Source organism: Chiloscyllium plagiosum, chromosome 19, assembly GCF_004010195.1.
Source record: "Chiloscyllium plagiosum isolate BGI_BamShark_2017 chromosome 19, ASM401019v2, whole genome shotgun sequence".
NCBI lineage: Eukaryota > Metazoa > Chordata > Chondrichthyes > Orectolobiformes > Hemiscylliidae > Chiloscyllium > Chiloscyllium plagiosum.
Window position 1 is genome coordinate 53,665,914 of NC_057728.1, and position 19,978 is coordinate 53,685,891.

Consider the following 19,978-nt stretch of genomic DNA (forward strand, 5'->3'; position numbering starts at 1 on the left):
TATTTAAAAACTAGGCTTTTCTTGAGTAAGAGGCAGCTTTCTGGATAGGTAAAGCATCCAGAAACTGAAACTGAAACTTGTATTGAACAATAGTTTAACAATAAAACAGTGTCAATCTTAAAATGCCTTCAACTGCTGGATCCAATATACGAATATCAGTCAACAACATCTAGTAATCATGCCATTTTATGTATCAGAAAAGTATGCAACATTTCCAATAACACAAGCAAAATTACTGGTTTGTAGCTATTAAAAGAATGTAACAAGAAACTTTATTTCAAATAGACATGATGCTGTTATTCACCATAATCGGCAGTTTTTGCTTATATGTATTGAAAGTTAGTATTTTACACTTGATTTCAAAATGATCAAAGCTTGGGACTCATACATGTTCTTACTTTATAAAAAAGAAGAATCAAAGCCAGTTTATTTGCTGCATTGCTTCATAAAACCAAGCCGAACCATTATTTCACATACACTCCCAATAAATTCTTCCTGGCCTGAAGAAGTGAACAGGTCACTCTGCATAGACAATACACAAAAAAATCACCTCAAAGCTGCTGTTCTTTAGGTGAGAAGAAACATAAGTTTTCTATCTTTATCTTCTATTACCATCAAGACTGCAGACTAATACGCTTGCATCAAATGACAATAGACTTTCAGCACTCATTGTAGATAGTGCATACAGTACAGGATGTAATTCAGCACATCAGCAGAACTTGACCCTCTGGATCATGAACATGCCAAGTAAAGCAAAGTGCAATGGCAGTGCTTCACAAATTATTTACCAATGTGACACCTTTTTAACATGTAAACAAATGAATTAGAATTAGGAGTAGATTATTTGGCTCCTCAAATATGCTCTGTCATTGAATAAAGTTATGGCTGATCTAATTGTAATCTTAACTCCACATTCTCGCCTATCTTGATCACTTTTCACTTCCTTGCTTTCTAAGAATTTATCCACTTCTGACTTAAAAATATTCAAAGATTCTGCTCCCACCACCTTTTAAGGAAGAGAGTTCCAACAACTAATTTACGCCAAATCTTTGTTTCCTGTTAGCTAGTCAATCTATCCATAGCAATATCATGAGGTTGTATTTTCTACAATCTTTGACATGGCACCTTATCAAAAGCTTTCTGTAAATCTAACTGCAGTACACCTGCTGGTTCTCAAATATCCTCAACAGGTGTTATTTTTTCAAAAACTTTTACGTATCTCTTATATAGTGTTTTATACTTGCAAAGGTATTCTAACATCAAAGCTAATTATGACTGAGGAATAAAGGCTGGCCTTGTCCGTCATGTCTACATCCATGAATGAAAATTAACATGACCCAAAATGGCAACAAAAACAATACATCAACAAAGCAGCACAAATATATGCGGTATATTGTTGTTTGTGCATTATAGCTCAACACATTGTTATGATAATGGTAAATATGGACTCTGATATTCAACTTCCACAATCTGACTTAATACCTGAGACCTATTTGAATTAAAGTGCTTTTTTTTAAAAAAATCAAATACCAAACTAAAATGACTTCTTTGACTGTCTAAAAACAGATTGAGGATTAGTGGTGCTGGAAGAGCACAGCAGTTCAGGCAGCATCCAAGGAGCTTCGAAATCGACGTTTCGGGCAAAAGCCCTCGTTGATTTTAAAAACAGATTGAGGCAAGTCGATGGAACCCATATAGAATACACTAAATTGCCCACATTAATATTATCATTTCAACTAAAGACAGTGAAACCAGACAAATAAGAAATTACTGGAAGTAGACTCAGGAGTATACAAACAAACCATATTTCAGGAGTTTACTTGACAATGCATAAAAACAGCACCTGGAAGACTTCAGTACTCTTTTTTTCTCTCAAGCTCCAAAGTCTGTGCCCAGTGAAATCGCAACTTTGATTAAAAAAAAGTCACCAAGATCGCAAGAATTATACAATTATCACTACTGCCGAGAGAACAAGATAATAGCTAAACAAGCAAGGATTCAGGTTTCACTCTTTTCAAAGGCTCTAAGGCTTTTAAGCAGCATTGCTTAATTCCTCTGACTGTACTATCCTCTCCTTTTTTTAAGTTTATTACATGCGTTTGTGTGTGTTTAATGTCATGGTTTATGATAAATTTCCCGGGATAAGTTGGGAACTAAAATTCCTCCATTCCTTCATTTTCCATTGAGTTCTGAAGGGTATGGCAGTTGTGTATAAAAACAACACTTTTTAAAAATTTGTTGCGACTAACCAAGAGGGATTTAAAAAGAGCAGAGCCGATTCCCCTTGCTCACTTTGTATAACAATATCACAAAGTATTGTATAAATATGAACATCAGTGTCCTGGGCAAGATCTGGAGGCTGAAGCTGGGCTGCAGCTTATGGTTAGGTCAGGGCTGTATTGCTCCATCAGTAAAAGGTATTTGGATGGCAGCAATTTTGACAGGCTGATGGATGGCTGCCCATTAGTAAAAATTGTAAAAGAGCCACAATCCAAAAGTCAGAATTCTGCCAAGGAATAAAATGTTCTCATCCCTGCAGCAACTGAAAAGATCTAAACCTTTCCTTCCTACCTACAGAAAGACGCAGTTCAATCAGTAGTAAGGTAACTGGCTAGCCATTATACTCCCTGACCAATTTTCCATTTCATTGTATAAATGAGCAGTAAATTAACTATACAATTAAGGGAGAGACTTGTCAATAGAAATTATGAATCGATTTTTAATTCTGTGAGGGGGTGAACTTTGAACAAGTTAAAAATTCCCTCTACAAGTTAGAAGTTCCAGCAATCATGTACACATAAAATTCAAGTAATTTAAAGTAATGGTGAAACGATGGTCTGTTTTGTAGACATTTCACAAACCTGTCCTGATGTTTTATGTCACGTCTGGGGTGGGGTGGGACTTGAACCTAGACCTTCTGGCCCATAGATAGGAACAGTATCACTGCATCAAGAGGGTAGAGAGAGAAAGGACAGAAAGAAGGACTTGCATTTATATAATCCTTATCAGGACCAATGAACATCTCAAATCATTCTGACTCTGATCTAAAAGTGAGAGTTCTAAATTGGAGGAAGGCCAACTTTGACAGTACTGGCAAGAATCTTCAACAGTTAATTGGGGATGGATATTTGCAGGCAAAGGGATGACTGGAAAGTGGGAAGTCTTTAAAAATGAGAATAATGAGAATCCAGGGACAGTATGTCACTGTTAGGGTCAATAAAATGTGCACTGGAAAAAGCAGAGCTGGTCAGGCAGCATCCGAGGAGCAGGAGAGTCAATGTTTTGGGCGAGATCCTTCATCAGAAGTCCTGGTGAAGGGTTCTGCCCAAAACTTAGACTCTCCTGCTCCTCAGATGCTACCTGACCTGCTGTGCATTTTCCAGCACCACACATTATCGATTCTATTCTCCAGCATCTGCAGTCCTCCTTGTCCTTGTTCGGGTGAATGGCAAGGCTGTTAGATATAGAGAATGCTGGATGACGAGAGAAATTGGAATTCTGGTCAAGAAGAAGAAGGAAGCATATTTCAGGTATAGACAGCATGGATCAAGTATTTCCCAGAGGAGTGTAAGGGCAGTAGGCGTACACTTAAGAAGAAAGTCCAGAGGGCAAAAAGGGGGCATGAGATAGGTTTGGCAAATAGGGTTAAGGAGAATCCAAAGGGTTTCGCAAATACATTAAGGACAAAAGAGTAAGTATGGAGAGAATAGGGCCCTTTAAAATTCAGCAACGTAGCCTATGTGTGGATCCGCAGGAGAAGGGTGAGATTCTAATTAAGCATTTTCCATTAGTGCTTACAGTGGAGAATAAATTGGAGGCTAGAGAACTTAGGGAAATAAATAGTAATATCTTAAAAAGTGTCCATATTACAGAGGAGAAGGTGCTGGACATCTTAAAATGAACAAAGGTTGATAAATCCCCAGGAATGAAGCAGTTGTACCCTTGAACTCTATGGGAAGCGAGGGAAGCATTGCTGGGCCCCTTGCTGAGGTATTTGTATCATCAATAGCCAAAGGTGAGATGCCGGAAAACTAACGTGGTGCCAATATTTAAGAAAGGTGGTAAGGAAAAGCCAGAGAACTATAGACCAGTGAGCCTGACATTTATGTTGGAGGGGATTCTAAGGGACATGATTTAAATGTGTTTGGAAAGGCAAGGACTGATTAAGGATAGTCAACATGACTTTGTGTGAGGGAAATCATGTTTCACTAATTTGATTAAGTTTTTGAAGGAGTGACAGCATGGTGGACATTGTCTGTATGGACTTCAATAAGGCATTCAACAAGGTTCCGCATGGTAGACAAGTTAACAAGGTTAGATCACATGGAATACAGGGAGAGATAGACATTTGGATACAAAATTGACCAGAAGGTAGGAGACAGAGGATGATGGTGGAGATTTGCTCTTTGGACTTGAGGTCTGTGACCAGCGGTGTGGCACAGGGATTGGTGCTGGGTTCACTGCTTTTTGTCATTTATATAAATGATTTGGATGTGAATGTAGGAGGTATGGTTAGTAAATATGTAGATGACACCAAAATTGGTGGTGTAATGGACAGCCAAGTAGGTTACCTAAGTGTATGACAGGGCTTTGATCAGTTGGACCGATGGACCAAGGAGTGGCAGATGGAGTTTCATTGAGATTAAAGTAAGGTGTTACATTTTGTAGCTGTACAGGGCATTGGTTAGGTCACATTTGCAATGCTGTATTCAATCCTCGTCTCCCTGCTATAGGAAAGATGCCATTAAACTTGAAAGGGTTCAAAAGGATTTACAAGATAGCGGTTGAAGGGTTTGAGCTATAGGGAGAGGCTGAATACGCTGAGCTGTTTTCCCTGGAGTGTATGAGGTTGAGAGATGACCTTATAGAGGTTTATAAAATCATAAAGGATATGGATAGGGTGAATAGCCAAGGTCTTTTCCCCAGGGCAAGGGAGTCCAAAACTAGATGGCACAGATTTAAAGTGAGACGGTAAAGATTGAAAAGGAACGTAAGGGGCAACTTTTTCAGACAGAAGGTTGTGTGTGGGTGGAATGAACTGCCAGAGGAAATAGTGGAGGCTGATACAATTACAAAATTTAAAAGGCATCTGGATAGGTATATGAATAAGAAATATTAAAATGGAAATGGGCCAGATGCTGGCAAATGGGACTAGATTAATTTAGGACATTTGGTTAGCATGGACAAGTTGGACCAAAGGGTTTTTTTGTCATGCTGCACATCTCTATGACTTTATAACTCTATAACTAATAAAATACTTTTGAAGTGTAACTCTAGTCAGACAAAAAGACGCATTGTAGTCAATCGGCACAGAGCAAACTCCCACAAACTACAAACAAGATATATGTGTTTTGCAATGTTGTTTGATGGAGCAATATTCATCAGGTGACCAAAATTACTTCTTTTGCTTTTCTTTAAAGTAGTGCCATAGAATCTCAGTGTAACATTTGATCTAAAAGATGGCACTTCCAATGTTCCTTCAGTACTGAAGTTGGAATGTCAGCCTTGGTTTTATGCTCAAGTCCTGGAGCGATACTTGAACCTAGAACCTTATGACTCAGAGGTGTCAGGTCCTCAAATGTACACAATACATTAAACTAGAATTTAACGAAGTGACTCATGCCAGTACAGCTAACCAGCAGTAATCTTTACACCAGAATGACTACTAACACCACAGTCAGTCCACAATTCCACTGCTGGCATCACATTTTGAAGTTCAGGTTTAGGATCATATTTTGGGGGTTCGGGTTACTGTGTAAAATTCTCAACACATGTCAAGAATAGCTCAACTTGCTATTGATGTTACGCTTATCATATATGTAAAATTCAAGTTGCCTTCTAGATTAATTGTGTTTGTGCCTGTAGGTTGAAAACTAAAGTTTAAGGGTTGACATTCTCTTTCTTTATCTTTGAAAATAGCTGCACAGAAGCAGGTATCCTGTCATCAAGTCATCCTTTAGGTACATGCGCAGAGTACTTGAGCGCTAACCATGTAGCTCAGAGTCGGTCCTTATACTCTTTGATATTCATGTTTATATCTGTCAGCCAGGGCTCCCTGATTGGCAACGCCAATTAAGGATCTCATAGTCAATAAAATCCACCTGGCCTTTGCTCCAACCCTATTATCTGTCTTCACAACAATATTATACATGAAATGCCATGGTAAGTTGTCCTGCTCATCATGGTATCCCATGTATCTGGCCACCAAGCACTCCATATACCAGCCCATGTACCTATTCATCCTGGCAATCCATTAACCTGCCCACTCTGATATCCAAGCAGGTTTTGAACTGCGCTACGATTTTTAACATCCCACCTTTTCAACTTCTCAAACTTTCGTTGACTCTGTGCCGCCCCCCCAAAAAAACTAAGAGGCAAAAAAAACGAAAATAATTCACTCCCTCAGCAACCGTCATCAGGGCACGCGCTACGATTTTTAACATCCCACCTTTTCAACTTCTCAAACTTTCGTTGACTCTGTGCCGCCCCCCCAAAAAAACTAAGAGCCAAAAAAAAACGAAAATAATTCACTCCCTCAGCAACCGTCATCAGGGCACTGTTGTGCCGTTGGTGACGTCAGCTGGCCAGCGGGCGGACCTCATCGGCAGTATCCCAGGGCAACCATCTGACCCCGCCCCCTCGATGTGCACGTGAGATTGCGTGCGCAGACTGTGAGTATAAGAGACGTTTCCAGAAGACTGTCCGTTAGTGTCTGCTGGGAGAGGCGGAGCAGTAAGAGGGGGTGGTGATTGTAGCAGGTTGATCCAAGAGGGCTTCCTTTTAAACTCTCAGGATTTCAGTTTCTTCGAAAAAAAAAGTTTCAGACGACGGGATTTTGTGCTGGGCGGAGGTGTGTTTCCCGATTTGTACGGGGTGTTAGTCAGAGACGTTAGATCTCCGCGTTTGCTGAACTGCATCCTCGCCCACCTGTCCCCTTCTCCAACTTACTGATAAGTTCGTTGTCAAGGAAGCTTTAGTTTTGCCTATTGTAGGCACTGTGCAATTTTCTGATTACATTTTCTCGGGCTCATTTTGTACTGTCCGTGCTTGAGTGGCATTGGGCTGTTTCTAAAAGGCTTTAGTTTTTAAATTGGGATTAGGCCTCAGGAAAAGTGAGGTGGTGAGTTCCCTTCCTGCTCCCTCCTCCCTCAGACCATGGGCGGTAATGTTATCACTGAAGGTTGGAAAAAGCCCCACTTCTTTCCAAAGAAGTCCAAATTCAGCAGATCCAAAATCTGCTCAGTTTGTCAGCAGAAACAGAGGAGGAGGAAGCAGCAATGGCACAAATACAGAAGAGGACGAACCTGCAATTGTATTGACCTTCGGGCTTTGCTCAGACCTGTTAATGTCAATGGCATGAGGGCACCTGGTATGAGGGCCCCAAGGAACACCACCCAGTTTCTAATGCATGAGAAGTACCAGGAACTCCAAAAGCAAGCTGCAGCCTCCCCCAACTACTGTCAAGAAGAGGGCAACAGTATGATTGAGTACTTGTCTCACTTTGAATGTTCACGTGGGGGTCTAGAGCAAGCTCATGTTGACTCACTGAGAAATGATGAGCATGAGCAGTTGTCACAAAATATGTCTGAGCAATATTCTTCCTCAGAGAAAGATGTAAACAGAACAGAGACATTCCTAAAGAGAGATTTTGAAGCTATGTATAACTGGTTGGAAGAGAAGGTGAATTCTGAGATCTAATTAAAAACTATTTGACTTGCATCTTGGACCATTCAAGTTTGGAATTTTCAATTCTGCCAAATCCATCAGAAGCCAAAGACTCTTGAAATGCAGGCTGTGTTAGGCTTTGAATTAATCTTGTAAAATAAAAGTGTCAGATTTAGATATTTCTGTCTTTATGTATAATTAAAATTTTACAATCTAATTGATTTGTTTCCATCTAGAAGTATGATGTTTCATATTTTTTCCTACAATCTAAAGGATTGTTTTGCAACAAGTGTTATTTTATATGCATTCTTTTTAGAACCTCATGAATACTAGAAAACAGTTTGGAGATATACTTCCAAAGTCTTTCACATTGGAAAATTCCTGGCTTCTGATTAAGCACCTCTGTTCTGTGATTTACAGTAACTTGGGCTAAACTCATGCTGGTGTAGCTATAATTTCTATTTTTTAAAACTTATTTCTATTCCCCTCATTTGAGATCTTTTAAGATGAATTGCAATGGCCATATTCTTGCTTTTAATCAGAATGGTGGCAAATTAATATGTTCTGATGGGATGTACTTTTTCTACGTAAAAGTATGGTTTGGTAGTGAGCTATCTTTTGAACCCCATGAGGCTTTTTAAAAATCTAACTTGGTCTGGAATGTGAAGTTATGTGTTCCATGTTCTCTGATCTTAATTGGCAGAAAGTGGGTTAACCAATTTGTTTGCTTCCATTTATGCTGGAACCTCTTAGTCCCTCTGCCTCATTTATCTGAAGGATTTGAAAATCTGTAATGCAATTTGTAATGACTACTCTGGACAACTCAGTGCATGGCAAATAGAGATGAATAATATTACAGTCTTTCGCAAGATTGCTGGCTAGAGTTTTCCATGACCTAAAGCTGGTTTCTCCATCTGATTTGGTTTACAAAGAGGAGGTTTGAGTTAATGATCTTTCTGCAAATAGTTGTCTGTATACCTTACTGGCTTTGTTTTTTTTTGGATTGACACCTAATTTTTGTACAGTTTTGCTTTTTCTTTGATGAATAAAGCCAAAGTTTCAGTTAGACATTCTGAATATCCTCTGTCCCCTCCCCTGTCACCTGCTGTAGGGTAACAAGTAGCCTCTTTAGTTATGTACCTACTATTTGTGTACTCTTCATCCTTGCATATCGATGCTTACTCATCTTCTTATCTCACAGCAGTGGGACTTCCATAAAGCCACAAGAAACGTGTCTACAGATGGCTGTTACCCTAGGCAGACTATTGCAGTCCAGGACCATGAAAAATGGTTGGGAGCCTGCTGATGACAGTCCATGATCTGGAGTCCACGCAGCGGTCGCGGGCTGGTGTGATTTCCAGGTAACTGTGCCCATTGGGTCTGCTGGCACAAAGCGCAACATAGCAAGAAGAGCTATCATTTTATAAAATAAACTTTTTTTTTCCTCCAGATGAGAATTGACAATTGACAGCTTTTGATTTCATATGTTGAGACATTAGCTCTTAATCACTTCTCTGGGCTATTTGTCCAATAAAAAGTAAACCTTCCAATGGATGAATAATACACATCGTTGTGAAATTTGTTTCTTACAATTGGACTTTTTTTTTACATCCATTCTAGCTAGCGCCCAGATCTTAAAACAACGCTGATAACAAACTGCTGGAGATCACAGCAGGTCAGGCAAAACAGCACTTGTCTTAACTTCAGCCTGAAACTCTGTTACTGAAGGAGTTATGATTAGCATCAGTTCTCCATGCAAATTATTACCAAAGCAAGGGCTATTAGAGCTGTTTAATATGTTTGAAGGACTTGTTTCATACAGCAAATATAATTGACCTATGATTATCCTGCAGGGTTTTAAAAACTCTAGACACCCGAGCAGAATGTCACTCCGGTAACTATGCAAATGGGATATTAAGCATGGCATATTCCAAGTTTCTTTCCTGTTATCTCCTTTCTTTAAATTTCATTCCCTAATGCTGTAATAATTCTTGGATTGATGTAAGTACAGTCTGGTATTCAATTTATGGGCTTATTCCACCACAACCTGGCAGGCATAATTTAAGAATATCTTCTAAGTTGGTAACGTGACCAAGAAGCAAAGGTACATGATGAAGCATGCTTTGCCATTTAATAACATGATAGCAAATGACAAATCCACATTCCATCAACCCTTTCCTTACCAAGAATCTATGTGATCATTCCTTAACTAGTCAGACTCTGCTTTCAGTGTGTCATTTTAGGCACAGTTCCAAAGACTCATGACCATAAAGTTTCACCTGACACTTGGTTTTCAAGCAGAAACCATACATTTTTCATGAGGAAAGCATCTCCACATTTATTCCAACATCCTTTAATGTTTTGTGGTTCCAAGTCATGTCTTGCTCTTAACTCCAACAGACACAAGCCCAGTCTTTCATCATACATGTTTGCAACACAGAAGGAAACAATTCAGCCTTTGTCTTTGGCCAACAAAGATCTGACTACTCAAATCTCGCATAATCGCTCTGCTGTATTTTCTGCCATGACCAATGTGGATAAATATTCCTTATGCCTCCTAAACCACCTGTAGCTACTTGCCCTACTACCTTTGGTACCATTCATAGTTCAATCTCTCTTGACTTGCTAGCTCTCTGAAGTTGATTTGCCACTCTTCTGCCCATCTGATGACTATTGATATTCAGCATAGTTTATTGCTATCCTTACTGCTATCCTCACTGTTTATCATCCTGACAATTTTTGTCATTTGGAAATATCTTGATCATTCACCCAAATTAAGTCCAAATCATAAATGTACACTACAAACTGCAAAGGCCCCAACACTGAGCCTTATGAAACAACTTGAAAAAAAATTCAAATAATAACCCTATGCTTCCTCCCTCAGCCAATTTTGGATCTAACATGCTTTGGACACGATGAGCTTTTTCTTGGCCAGTCTCTCGAGCTATTTTTAGCAAAATACTTTCTGAAGTCACACATAGGCATGTTAAATGCAAACATTTAAAGACCATGTAACAATCACGTACCATACGAGTTACATCTTGCAGACCTGAAAAAGATCCCTATAAGCCAGCCAGTACACTACTCCTTCTTACATGATCAGCACTCATTTTTTGAATTGAATTTATTGTCATGTGTACCAAGGCACAGTGAAAAGCGTTGTCTTGCGAGCCACACAGGCAGATCATAGTTAAGTAGCATAGATAAGTAAATAATAGGTAAACAGCAGCAAAAATCAAAACACAGATACAGTTGAATGCTAAGAATTTGTGAGTCCATTCGGTATTCTAACAACAGTAGGGTAGAAACTGTTTTGAAACTGGCTGTTGTGTGTGCGTGTGTATGTTCAGGCTTCTGTACCTTCTCCCTGATGGTAAAGGTTGTAGAAAAGAATTGGATGGATCTTTGAGAATGCTGGCGGCCTTTCCTTGACATAGGGTCTGGTAGATGGATTCCTAAGATGGGAGGTTGGCCTTTGTGATTGTCCGGACTGAGTTCATCACTCTCTCTAACAGTCTGCGATGTTGGATGGTACAGTTACCATACCAGGTAGTGATACATCCAGACAGAATTCTCTCTGGCACATCTATAAACGTTGGTAAGGGCATTCACCATCATGCCAAGTTTTCTCAGCTGCCTGGGGAAGAAGAGACGTTGTTGGGCCTTTGTAACCAGTGCGTCCACATGAAGAGTCCAAGAAAGACTGTTGATGACCACTCCCAGGAGCTTGACACTCTCCACTCGTTCCACCTCTGTGCTGTTAATGTGTAAGGGCATGAGTAACATCACGCCAAAAGTCAGTAATGAGTTCCTTGGTTTTGCTGACATTGAGAAACTAGGTTGTTGTCAGAGCACTGTTTTTCTAGGTCTTCATCTCACATCTGTAGTTTGTTTCATCGCCATCTGAGATTCAACCAACTCTGGTGGTGTCATCAGCAAACGTGTAAATGGCATTAGCCTGGTATTTGGCAATGCAGTCATGGGTATACAGCGAGTACAGTAGGGGGCTGAGTATGCACCCCTGGGGGTGCTCCATTTGTTGAGTGTTAGTGACAATGAAATATTGTCCCCAGTCTTCACTGATTGTGGGCTGTGGGTCAGGAAACTGAGGATCCAGTTGCAGAGAGTGGGGCTTAGTCTGAGATCACTAAGTTTAGTAATTAGTCTCCAGGGGAACATAATGTTGAAGTCTGAACTGTAGTCAATGAGTAGGATTCTTACATAGCTGTTCTTGGTGTCAAGATGTTCTAGAGAGGAGTGAAGGGCAAGTGATATGGCATCTGACGTGGATCTGTTGGTCCGATAGGTAAATTGGAGTGGATCAAGATTATTGGGGATGTTAGAGTTGATTAATGCCATGACCAGCCTTTCAAAGCACTTCATGATCACCGAAGTTAGGGCCACTGGGTAGTCATTGAGACATGCTGCATGAGCTGCCTTAGGCACAGGGATGATATTGACCCTTTTGAAACAGGCAAGGACAGTGGCCTGCTGCAGAGAGAGGTTGAAGATGTCCGAGAAGACCTCTGCCAGTTGATCTGTGCATGATCTGAGCACACGGCCTGGTACTCTGTCTGGTCCCATTGCTTTCTTTGTTTTCACACAAAGGAAAACTGATCTGACCTCTGATGCAGTGACTGTTGGGATAAGTTCATCAGAACTTGTTGGAATGGATGTTACCTCTCTGCCAAAATTCTGCTCAAAGTGAGCATAGAAGGTGTTGAGACGATCTGGGAGGGATGTGTCATCATCTGCTATCTTGCACTGTCTCTTTTTAGAACCTGTGATGTCATTCAGTCCTTGCCATAGTCGCCGGGTATCTGTCTGGGTCTCTTGTTTGGATCAGTATTGGTCCTTGGCTGTCTTAATGGCTCTGCAAAGGTCATACTTGGATTCCTTATAGTTGAGTGGGTCTACTGATCTGAAGGCCTCTCACCTGGTTTTTAGCAGGTTCCGTATGTCCTGATTCATCGAAAGTTTCCTAATGGGGAACACCCAGATTGACTTCCTCAGTATGCAGTCCTCCACACACTCACTGATAAAGTCTGTGATGGTAGTGGCGTACTCGTCCAAGATACCTGGGGATTGTTTGAACTTGGCCCAATCAACCGATTCCAGACAGCACTGGAGTTGATCCTCTGCCTCCTCCAACCAGCACTGGACCCATATTCCCAAGGGAGTCTCCTGCTTGAGCTTTTGCAGCTGGGAGAAGAAACATATCAATAGAAACATGGCATTGTGTTCAGAGTTCCCGAAGTTTGCGGTGGGGGGAGCAGTGCTCTAAAATGTTCGGGCCCCTGGTGGAGAGGATAACGTTCTGGTGGAACTTGGACACCACCTACCTTAGATTGGCTTGATTGAATTCGCCAGTTACAATAAACAGGCTTTGGAATGTGCTGTCTCCAGGGTGTTATTGATGGAGTACAGCACATCCAGAGCTTCCTCAACCTATGTTGGAGGCAGTTTTCTGTAACTCTTTTATTCAAATGGCTTCCTGTGGCAGGGTGGGTCAGAATTTCAAGCCCTGCAATGTCTTCCTATGTTGAAAAGGAAGTTCTTAAAATAGTGTTTACAAATGAACTTGAAAATCTTAACAAGTACTACAGAGCGATTGACCACTTTAATGTTTCTAATAAGCAACCTTACAATCTGTTAGCATTACATCTAACCCTAAGTCTATCGCTTTACCCAAAAGGTATGCCTGAGAACAGAAATCAGCCCAGTGTGATAAGAGTGAGAAGGAAGAGAATGCCAATAAGGAGGCAACTAATCTTAGAAGAACTGGTTGCTGAAGTACTGAATTCAGGTGCCTTCTGACCAAAGTTTGTAAATTTCTTAGTAAGGTTTATTGTATTTAACTATAATTTAACCAAATCATTACCAAAGAGGGTACTTCAGTGTGACTGAGTCCATGAACTACCAGCTGTTGGTTAGTTAGGGTTTGGCAGGAACGTGGTCCACAAAGTCTTGATCCTCCAACTGTCTGCCCAGAATATTGCAAATTTCTACCCAGAATATTGCAAATTTCTACTGTCCACTGGTCTGAACACTTTGTATGGAGCCGGCCTCAACAATATGCTTTGGTCCTCCAGTTTTTAGAGAAAAACCACTAAACCTACATGCTGATTGGACATGCATTTGGGACAGTTGCATTAGTGGCATTCACTGCAATACCAATGCATGTCACCATTTCTGATTCTGTTTATAGTAAGAGGTGTTGGAAAAGCAGATTCTTAATTAACATTCTTGGTGTTAAGTTCCAGACTGAATTTAATAAAAACTTTGGAACTTAACTGTCTGAAATAGGGCAGTCACATTTCACAAATCTGGTTTAGCCTGTGGTCAGGTGGACGAGACTGAGTGAGGTAGATACGGGGATCCAGATGGTAGCATTGGAAGAGCTTCAACCTTTGAGTTGCCTAGCAGGTTCATGGTTTTTGCACCCCATGTGGATTAAGAACAGGAACTGCAGTGCAGGTGAAAACATTAATCACGCCATCATGACATGGGGCCACTCCAAGTTCGGGTGTGTTGTTGTTGTCTTTCAGAGAAAAGAATATTGGGGAGGAGAAGAGAATATTCTCTACAGCTGAGACTGTTGCTTGTTCACTCTAACAAATATGCACTTATTTTGGTTTCTGCTTTTGTCTTCCAGTTACTTACCCTTAAATATCAACCTAGTGTATTTTCATTCAAGTACAAATACTTAATTGTGATTAACTGCTTATTCTGCTTGATATAACTGGACATCAGACAATAGTTGAGAGTGTGATGCTGGAAACGCACAGCAGGTCAGGCAGCATCCAAGGAGCAGGAGAGAGAGGCCTCATTCCTGATGAAGCACTTATGCCTGAAATGTCGATGCTGCTGCTCCTTGGATGCTGCCTGACCTGCTATGCTTTTCCAGCACCACACTCTCAACTCTGATCTCCAGCATTTGCAATCCTCACTTTCTGCTGGACATCAAACAATAGACATGATTTGGTGCCAGATTCAAATTAATCTTGCTGAAGTGGAAGTTTACACTACAACGTTATTTTTGCATTTGCTGGTCTCAAAGCAAGTTAATTGCCGTGAGGTAGAAAAAGCTGTATTTTGTATTCATTTACAATTTCTACTGTTTCAGATGTCTGTATACATAGTGACTCCCTATTAGTGTGTCAAACTTGCACGATTTAATGATTCCACTTTAGGATTTAGTTTTGTAGGCTATTGCTATTATAAGCTGTGTTTTTCCCAACAGATCTTCTGCCTACTTTTAATTTCTCATGTGACATGGGCATTGCTGGCAGACCACTTATTGCCTGTTTGTAGTTGTTGGGGTTTGGAAGATGCTTTCCAAGGATCTCTGACAAACTTTTGCAGTGCATCTTTGTCGATGGTATGCACTGCTGCTACTAAGGTGGTGGAGGGAGTGGATGCTTATGGGTGTGGTGCCAATCAAGTGGGCTGTTTTGACCTGAATGGTCTAACAGCCCGATTGTTGGCAGTGCACTCAAAGAGTAAAACATACAGCACAGCAACAGGCACTTATGTGCACCAAGACTGTACTGACACATGATGCTTTTCTGTACAAAACCTTTTTTGCCCCTATATAGTCATATCCGTCCATTCCTTGCCTAATCAGGTATCTGTAAAGATGCCTCCTAAATGTTGCTGTTGTATCTGCCTTAACCTCCTCTGGCCATCCAGTACTTACCAACCTCCAAGGCAGAGAAGGTGTTGCCTCATCTCCTTTAAACCTGCCCCTTACCTTAAACTTGTGTTCTCTAGTAACTGACGTTTCTATGGTGCTGAGGGTTATGGGGAGGGGAGGAGATGAAGAGAGACTCTGACTTTCTATAATGCCTCTTGTAATTTTGTAAAATTCGATCAGGTCGCCTGTCAGCCTCTGACCTTCAAGTGGAAACAAACCAAGTTTGTCCAATCTCTCCTCGTGGTTAATACCTTCCAAGCCAGGCAAAATCTTGGTAAACTGTTTCTGTGCCCTCTCCAAAGCCTGCACAATTTTGTACAGTGACCGGAACTGTACACAATATTCCAAGTATGACCTAACTAAAGTTTTGTACAGCTGCGATATTACTTTTATACCCTATGCTATGATTGAGGGCAAGCATGCTATATGTGCCTTGAGCACCTTATCTACTTGTGTTGCCACTTTCAGGGAACTGTGGACCTGATATGCTTAGATCTCTTTTTTTTTAATGCTACTAATGGTTCATTTACTGTATATTTCCTTCCTGCATTACATCTTCCAACATGTATCACCTCACTTGTCTAGATTAAATTGTATCGCCATTTTTCCCCTGAAATTGCTAGCCTATCTGTATGCTATGGCAAGCCTCCCATTATCCACAGTTCCCCCATATTTGTCGTTAGGCCATCTACACCTTCCTCAATCGCTATACAAACAACATGGGTCCCAGCACTGATACCTGCAGAGCACCACTGGCTACAAATCTCTAGTCAGAAAAATACACTTCCATTGTCACTCCATTATCTATGACTAAACCAGTTCTGTATCCATCTTATCAGCTCACCACAGATCCTATGTGACTTTGCAACCTTTTTGTATCCCACGCAAGTGGGGATTTTCCACCAACACACTCTTGATCTGTGTCTTGTAGTTGGCGGATAGACTGTTGGTAGTCAAAGGTGAGTTGTTAGCTTCAGCATTCCTACCAACCACTACTTATATGGTAAATCTAATTGGGTTTCTCATCAGTGGTCCCCCTCAGAATGTAAATGGGGATTTAATGATTCGTGATGCAAATTGAGTGTCAAAGGCCTGTCTCTTGAACATGATAATCGCCTGGCATCTGTGTGGTACAAGTGTTACTTGCCACTTGTCAGCTTAAGCCTTTTATATTCAGATCTTACTGCATTTGAGCATGGACTGCTTTGGTATCTGAGGAGTTGTGAATGGTGCTGAACACTTGTGCAGTCATTGAAAAAGGTTTCCAGTTTATGATGGGAATTAGCTGAAATGTTTGGATCGAGGACACTAACCTGAATTCCTGCAAATCATTCTTGGAGTGGAGGTCAGTGACCTGCAAACGTCTTCCAGTGTGTCTCCAATTCCTATTGATTCCAGTTTTGCTGGAGTTCCTTCATACTGTACTCCAGTCAAATGCAACCTTGACATCAAGGGCTGTCACCTCCCTTCTGGGATTCAACCATTGGTTTATGTTTGAGTCAGGGCTATAATGAGGTCAGGAGCAGAGTGGCCCTGACAGAATCCAAACTGGGTGTCAATGAGCAAGCTTTTGCTAAGCAGATGCTGCTTGATGAAACCTTCCATCCCTTCACTAATAAAGATTATACTGGGGCAGTAATTAGCAAGGTTAATTTGTGCAGCTTCTTGTCTACAGGACATATCGAGATAATTTTTCATTGTCAAGTGGATGCCAGTACAGCTGTACTGGAACAGCTTTAAGGGAGCAGCAAGTTCTGGAGCACAAGTCCTTCTTGCCATTGCCAGAATGTTGTCAGGACCCATAACCTTTGCTGTAGCCAAAGCCTCCAACCACTTTCATGTGGAGTGAATCAAATTGGCTGAAAACCAGCATCTGTGATACTGTGGACAATTGGAGGAGGCTGAGATAGATCATTCATTGCCACTTTCTGGCTGAGGATTATTGTGAATGCTTCAGCCTTTATGGTGTATAATGCAGGGCTTCCCCATTTCCAGTGAGTTTAATTGTAGCAGGAATGCATAGTCTCTTTCCACCCTCCTGCCCAAGTATTATTTAAATTTCACATCTGCCTTATCATTTTAAACCCTGGTCCATAACTATAAGTAAGGAAGGAAGAAATAATAGGAATGCTTTCAGAAAGAAAATTGAGATTCAATATCACTAAAAATATCGAAGTCCCTAGGTTATGACAGTTTCATTGGAGAGGATTCATTCAGGAAGGCACTGTTCATAGAGCATGTGGGGATTAAGTTGAAGTATTGGATAAAATATCAGCACCTATCTGCCTTGCATTTACCACATTGTTGCATCATGTTGGAATGATCATCACTTTTACCCACTGAACCAACTGCAAGCAGGTCATCCTCCATCCTGAGGGATTTCTGGAGGGAAAAAAGAGAATGTCATCCTTGGTTAGCTTGTACAATTGTTTCAACACACACTGCAGTTTAAGGCCAAGTGCAAATTGCTTTACACAGCAGTGAATACGCTGAGCAATAGTTGTAAACATTATGCAAGTCAAAACAACTGATGTTTCAGTTATGGGGTGACTTGAGTGTCTATTTCAAACTGTCAAAAACTTCCTTAGGAGCATAGGTCATTTAGTCCCTCAAGCCTGCTCCACAGGCCTAGATCCTGGCTGTTCACCTCCGTCAACATATTCCAGTACTCACCATATCTTTGGTTATTAGTTATGGGTAGGACAGCGCCAGGAATCTGGGTTCGATTCCACCCTCGGGTGTGGAGTTTGCATATTCTCCCCGTGTCTGTTTGGATTTCCTCTGGTGTTCTGGTTTCTACCCACAGTTCAAAGATATGCAGTTTGGGTAAATTGACCCAGGATGTGAGGGAAATGCAGGGTCACAGGGGTAGGGTAGAAGGGACCCACACTTTGGGTCAGTGTGGACTTGATGAGCCGAATGCCCTGCTTCCAAGTGGTTGGGGTTCTATGATTCTAAAGTCTAAATCCCGTTTTGAATTTGTGAATTCAAGGAGACATGGTAGAATGGGGCCTCTATTTCCCAGCTTCATATGAACAGTATTCATACCAGTTTATTGAGGAACTTTTTTGTTGGGCCATCTGATTAAACCTCTGCACATGAATACGGGTAAAGTCTCCCAGAAATCGAAGGGAATTGTGAAAATGAGAAATTGGCATTAATAAAGCTGTAGTATTCCAAATTTTAATTGTAGGTTGATGACTTATCCGGGACCAGTTAAGTAACACTCCAGAATATTTGGAGACCATAGATACATTAATGGTTACCTTGCTAAGGTTCTGGAATGGTTCCTGCAGATGGGAATGTAGAAAAGTAACCCAACTCTTTCAGAAAGAAAGGCGTGAAAGAATATTTAGAACTAAGTCCTATTTGCACTGGTGAAAATAATCCATATCAATCTCACAGCATGGATACTTGCATCATGTTGACTCTGCCTAGACTACTTTCTATGAAGGAGACAGGCCTTGCAGTTTTAAAATGATTTGTAGCACAAAACAACCAGTGAATATGGTGTATATGGATTTTCAGGTGGTTTTCAATAAAGTCTTAACAAGAAGTTAGTAAACAATTAAAGTCCATCAGATTGGGATGAAAAGAACTTGTCAATGGATCATTCGTCAAGCTGACAGACATGACTAGTCAGGTGCTGCAAGGAGCAGTGCTGGGTTACAGCTGTTCAGTCTGTCTGTACATCTAAATCAATGTAATTTTCATACTTGTTGAACCAAAATTAATTGAGAATATGTTCTGAGGAGCATGTAAAGAGGATTTAACGGGAATTCAACAGTAATTGGGTAGGAACCTCCTTGGTGTTGCAACCTCAGAGACAGCTTTTGTCAGAAGTGACGTTCTGAGTCCAGTCAACAGCAATGGGGGCTGCTTCAGCATGCTTCTTGCTTGGTGTTGCATCCTCAGGGAATGGTGTGGCAGTGTCCCTTGGCCTCCTAGGAAATCAGGAAACTATGAATGGAACAAGAAATGTATTTTGTTCTAACTTTGTATGATTGATTCCTTTTCATAGTTTATGTAATTAAAATGGTGCTGGCTTATGGTGACTTGTATACATTTTACTGTATTTTATAACTACTTGTAACAATAAATTATTGCCATTAACGTGACCAAATAATGTGATTGAGTGTGATGTTATCCACTTCAGAACACAGGTTTTTCTTAGATGGAGAGATGGATCCAAAAGAACCTTGTTCATGAGTTACACAGTAGCATGCAGGTGAGAAGGCAAATGCTTTGTTGGCCTTTATCACCAAAGGATTTAATGACAAGAGTAAAGATGCCTTTCTGCAATTTATATAGAACTTTGAGATCTAATCTAGAATGCACAGTTTTGGTCTCCTTATCCAAGGAAGGATGAATTTGTTGGAGTGCAAATGAAGTGCCAAATTGATTCTTTGGATAGCAGGGTTTTCTTGAGAAGAGATTGGGTGGGAAAATAATCCATGTTCTCTCCTAGTTTTTGAAGAATGAGGGGTAATCAAAACATGCATTCTTCTGAACTGTGATGTGAATTGGATGCTGCCTCTGACTGGTGAGTGTAGATCGGCAGCACTAGAAACAGGCCATTTTAAGATTGATAATCCCCACACTCCATAGGGTGGTGCG